This window comes from Anabrus simplex, chromosome 3 (assembly GCF_040414725.1).
Source record: "Anabrus simplex isolate iqAnaSimp1 chromosome 3, ASM4041472v1, whole genome shotgun sequence".
Taxonomy (NCBI): Eukaryota; Metazoa; Arthropoda; class Insecta; order Orthoptera; family Tettigoniidae; genus Anabrus; species Anabrus simplex.
In genome coordinates, this window is record NC_090267.1 from 496,331,975 (window position 1) to 496,337,974 (window position 6,000).

Sequence of the window (6,000 nt, forward strand, 5' to 3'; positions counted from 1 at the left end):
GGCCATGCTCCTGTCGTTTATACAATTGTCAGAACAGGAACGTCGTGCGCCCTTGACACGGAATTTCAGTAGGAAGATTTGCATAAATAATAGGGGTTTTAAAGGGCTGTGCCCCTAATACTTATATAACAAGAACGTTGTTCGGCCTTGAAGCAGCTTTCTACCCACTTAAATCTAAGCAATTTCTGTCTAGAAACTCACTTATGTGCTCCTTTTCTGATGTCTTTTCTATGGTATATTGTAAATAAATCTAAATATATTGACTAGTTGGGCCATTTATAGTTGTTTATTATATAGCAAAATTTTCATTGCGGATTCAAAACGAAAGTCATCACATGATTCATTTTCAGATAGTTTATGCATTTATTACTGAAAAGTAATTTCGTTAGACTGAAGGACCTGATAGTTATAAATTAGCTGAGTCGAAACTGATCTAGATATGTCCTCAGATATTACAAACTAAAATAAAAACACGAAGTATTTTAATAGAGAAGAGAGGTAGTGACCCATAACACAGACAGTTGACCTTATATTGTTGGCTATCCATTTCGTGATCTATCGTCTGTGTGTCTTGCGTAACTGATGCTTGCCTATTGCAGACATTTGCAATATTTTTACCCGTATATTTATTTTTATTCTCTTAATTATTTTGTTTTTCTTGGAATTGGCGTGACAAAATTTTAAATTACTTAACCGTAAAATTCAGATCCCAGTATTTTGGAAAGAAACATATCATTTTGAAATCAAGATATCGAAACTTTGCTTCGACAATGTCGGCATATCGATACTCTCATTAAGTATATATATCGAATGGTAACATCGATATTTCAGTATACCGGAACGTCACTGCCAGTGTCTACCTGAAGTATCGTGTTTTGGAGATAAATCGTTCGCTGAGCGAAGAACAAATTATGGGTTGTTACTAGTGAAAAGTCAGATTATCTAAGAAAACGACAGAAGTATATTAGGAAATGACATTTTCAGCAAGCAGTAGTGACATTTCTGAAAGGGACACTGAATATATAATTTTTTAGATTATAGATATTGTGAGCAACAGTATTGCTACATGGTAAAGCATGTTGAAATGACTTTCACAAAACATAAAAATATCTCTGGAGACAGACCAATTCTCTTTGTTTGAAATTCAGTCCGTAACGTGTTAATACTCGCTGGGAAATGGAATATTATTGTTGCAGATCGCTTACGTTATTATAGTATGCAGCCTGTCGGGAGCGTTAAAATCAGTGGCTAGCGTGAAAACTGGAGAAGGGAAAATTACCCCATCATTTCTTGAGACAATGATTCTAAACGCGTTATTTGATATAAAGAGCTTATTCATGCTAGTAATCATTACTGAGATGAAGAGTAACTTGTTTCAGAATATGAACGAAAAGAAATACACTAACAGAAGACTTCAGAACAGACTGGATAAGGAAATACACCATTGCAATTTGCAATATGTTGAGTTTCGAAAGTGATATAGCTTGGACTCCTATGGTTTAATACCTTTTAATAAAAAATAAATTTTCTTTGATAAAATTGGAGACACTTTCGAAAATTTCTCCTAAACATGAAATGAAATTTTATTTTGTAAATGTAACTGAATTAACGTGGAACAATCTTACCTTTAAATCGTCAGTGAAGAAACAAAACCTCGTCGGCCTACATCAAAGTTATCTTCCTCTGCATTATTACCCTCACGACTTGTCACGCCTCCCAGAACCATGAAAGCAGTAGGCTCGAACTGTAGGAGTGCGTAAATACATCAATAAAATATACATTCCTACAGTTCGGTGCGATAAGGTTCATTTTCCTTTACACACGCGCATAGGTAAATTGACAGGAGAGGAACTGCTCAGATGGACTGCATATCCTCATGCATCTCGGAGAGGTAAGCAGTCTTAAGGGGAATAATAGATAGGAGGAGCATTGTGACATACGAGCTATTGTTTCTTCAACTACGAAATATTAAAATTAAATGCAAGAAATAGTTTTAGCAAGTTTATATTTGTTTTAGTTAATTTGCATGCTCATTTATTTATTCATTTAATTATTTATGTATTTTTTTATTTAACAACTGCTCTTCGTTGGAAATAATCCCATCGCACTCAGTATACTCTAAAAATATATATATTTTTTACAATGTACAAATTTTCATTTATATAGGTGATGGACTAAAATTTGGCACGATTTCTTCATCACCACTGTGACAATTTCGTCTCGTAAAGATTGTACTAATCCGAATTTCTTCCGAAACGATTGAGAACCTGTTAGAATTCCTATAATTTTTAGATGTTTCAGGTTATATTTTTCCTAGAAGTACCCAATTATTGGCTCGTATATGTGCTTCTTTTCAGCTTAAAATGAAGAAACAAAGATTAGTTTGGAATGATTAATTGAATTCGAGAGATGTCTATACAGGAACCGTTAACTCTTCTGTCCTAATTCATTACTGTCCTCCAGTAATGAAATACTTTGTCTCATTATCTTCTGTGTTACTTTTATCATATTATGTTTATAGTTTTAGAGTTACAGCACATCTGTGTACACTTCTTATTGTTGTATCTGAAAACCGTCAGTATCTATATTTCATACCTTGCATCCAACTCCTCAGTTAAAACTAGAGTGCCAGATATCTGTGATAACTGTCTAAATTCTTAATAAAAGCAAAGGCAGGAGGAATTTCATGTAAAAGTGCATCCTCTCTTGTAATTCGAAATTCATGAATGACGCAAGGAAGCATTCTCTTTACTCTTTTCAAACAGCACAATTTTCGAAAATATATTCTTAAAGGAAGGACTTTCATGTCTATGTTCTCTTCAAAATCAACCTGGATTGTAACTGAAAGAGTGCCTCATGTATTTCAATTCAGTGTCAGGAAAGTAATCACATTGTTTGCTTGGGAGTGTGGTTAAATCCCAATCCACTGTAAAGAAAATCAGTTTGAGCACTTCATCCGTATAATGGAATGTATGCGAGATTATAAATGAAATAATATGTAAGAACGAATGAATACAATGAAGTCCTGGAGTAAGCCATGTATAGATTGTGTTTGTCACTTCAGTTGTTATGTAACTCACATATTAAACTTTTTACCACATGAAATGCACGGCGCGTGCCGTATTCCACTATTCTAAAGATTGAATCAGCCGTTTAACACTGTCAGCGATAAGATATACGATGAAAATTACGTTGGTCCGAATAGGTGGGATATGGTTACAGTTACTCGAATGGCAGCGATTACTACCTTCTCAATGCTCTTCATAGGCACAAGAAATTCCTTCCAGAACTTTACAAAGAAAGCTAGTATGTTTCCACGAGCTTCGATCCTTAGACCTATAACTTTGAAGTCATCGAGTTGGTATTTATCCTTGTAGAAACATGTAATTGGCCCGTAGATGTTCTGCTTTTCTAAGTGGAAATGTTTTCAAACGGGCCAAGTGCACTAATTAATTCTGGAGAAACTTATTAAGAATTATACTGTTCCCCACAGAATACGATACAGGAAATATGAACATCTATGGATGCACCATGCTAAAAATCTCCTAAAGGTGAGCCGTTCATCAGTATAATGGCATGTTACCTAAATATTACGTATATGGGATTCAAAATATTCAACACTGACTGACAGGCCTAAGTGACCTCCCAGATAATGAGATTGTCATTTCCATAGATACATTATCCACGGAAGTTAATAAGAAACATTTATCACACGAAATTTCAGTTTCCGTAGCGTAAGTGTTAGTGTTATTAGCTGCCGTTCTCGGGGGGCCGAGTTTGATTCCCGGTATTGCCAGAAACTTTGGGGGTGTGCGTGAAAAGAGCTGCACCACCTCAGGATAGGGACACGAGTTTACTTTGTCAGATTTTAAAAATACCCAATATTCTAGGATAACTAATAATTTGCAAATGCACTATATTTTTCATTTTGCTTTACGTCGCACCGACAGATAGGTCTTCATGGCGACGATGGGATTGGAATGGGCTAGGAGTGGGAACGAAGCGACCGTGGCCTCAATTAAAGTACAGCCCCCAGCATCTCCCTGGTCTGAAAATGAGAAAGCTCGTAAAACCATCTTCAGAGCAGCAGACAGTGGGGCTCGAACCCACTATCTCCTGAATGCTAGCTGATAGCTACGTGACCCAAACCGTACAGCCACTTGCTCGCTTCCGCTAAATATTATGGGGAAATTTTCGCATAAGGGAGAAGTTTCCGAATGATGATTAGAGTCCGGATTTGTATGCAGTAATACGCTAGAATGCAAACTTCCTGAAACGAGCAGCAAGTATAGTCTACCTTCACAACGATTATGTTTTCATGATTGCATAAACATTAGGGGTACGCCCCCCATCAGAATCCCTCGAATTTATGTTATTATTGCTACAATATGGAAGATCGGGTGGCCGACACATTCTCCTAACCAAATTAGTTTGCAATCTAACCTGTTACTGCATAAAAATCCTGGCTTTAATGATGATTTTTGTTATGGACCTACATTGTCAAATGAATCGGATACGAAAAATATGAGCATTCACGGAACAACAATCTCCATCAGGTTAGCCATCAGACTTTTGGGGGAAATGTTCACTTAGAACCAAATCAAACCCCATGGCGGAACAGCCGTTGAAGGGCCTTGGCCCATCAAGCGACCGCTGCACATCCCGAAGGCCTGCAGATTACGAGGTGACGTGTGGTCAGTACGACGAATCCTCTCGGCCGTTAATCTTGGCTCTCGAGACAAGAGCCGCTATCTCACCATTAAATAGCTCCTCAAATTGTAATCACGCAGGTTGAGTGGACCTCGAACCAGCCCTCATCCCTGACCTGGCCGGGAATCGAAACCGAGGCCTCCGGGTAGGAGGGAGGCACGCTACCCCTACACCGCGGGGCCGGCCAATGTATACGTAGAGGACATTTTATTTACACACAAAATGCATCCTTCTGAAAATACTGAATCTACGATTCTAAAAATCTCCAAATCTCAGGACCAACTCATCTTGTGTTTTGTAATGTATACGAATACGAGACTCAAAACTGAAATTTGTACTAACAATGTATGAAGTGTGAAGTCCTAGATAAGTAGGAATGAACTCCCTGAATATCTGCCTCAAAATTTTGTTTGTCATTTTAATAGTTACGTAATACAATGAAATTATTTACACTTACCACAGGCACTTGTATAAAATATTTAATCTTTTAGTAAGCAAATTAAGACTTCCTACTTTTCCAGACGTAAACATAAGAGTCCTGTATGCAAGGATGATTGATGGTTTGAACGTGGGTAAATGTGCAAGAATTTCTTGAGGGAAAGGTTTCCATAGAGACAATTATTAACAACACCTATGCCGATTCCTACTGATTACGATAAAGAAAATATTGTATCTATGATCCTAAGAATCTTCAAATCTCAGGACCAATTCCTTCACTCCTTCCAAAAGATTTTGAGGGAAACTTCCACGTAGTACTTACTGCGATAGTACCTTGAAACCGCCAAGAAGTATCAATACTAAAACCAGCAGCGAAAGAGACACTCACCGTCACTATGGTGTTTGTAATAATCCTGGAAATATTTTACTTCTCGTGTAATCTCATAAATGCACACCACACACTCACTCTTTTAACAAGATCGAGTACGTGACGTTATGGCACTGCAGGTGGCGATTGTTTCGTTCCGCACCCCGCTCAGAATACACATGCACCAACACGAACTGCTGCTAATGTTTAAATCCTTGTCACGACCTGAGCACCGCGCTACGGACCGCACGTGTTTGACAGTCACTTGTTCACCCGCCAGTCGGACACGGCCAACTGAAGAGCCGGGCAGACAGCCGCGTGTGCTCTGCTCTAGTTAGTTGGCGAAACACCCGCTAGGAGAGGGGAGACTACAGCGGAGGAGAGGGCAGCCACTTCCCCGACACTACACGCGATTGATGTGAGCAGCTGACAGATCAGTAAATGAATCTGCGTAAGCGTCACTTGACACTTCCTGGAAATTTACA

The 6,000-nt window shown here is 38.3% G+C and overlaps 1 protein-coding gene across 1 annotated transcript in view; it reads right to left on the bottom strand.

Moving 5' to 3' along the window:
* LOC136867475 (LIM domain transcription factor LMO4.2) overlaps positions 1-5,784 on the bottom strand; it is a 1,054,153-nt gene extending 1,048,369 nt beyond the window's left edge. The window contains exon 1 of the mRNA XM_067144684.2: positions 5,537-5,784. The gene's annotated coding sequence lies outside the window, so the exon portion shown is untranslated. The remainder of the gene's footprint in view (positions 1-5,536) is intronic.
* Positions 5,785-6,000: the final 216 nt, after the last annotated feature.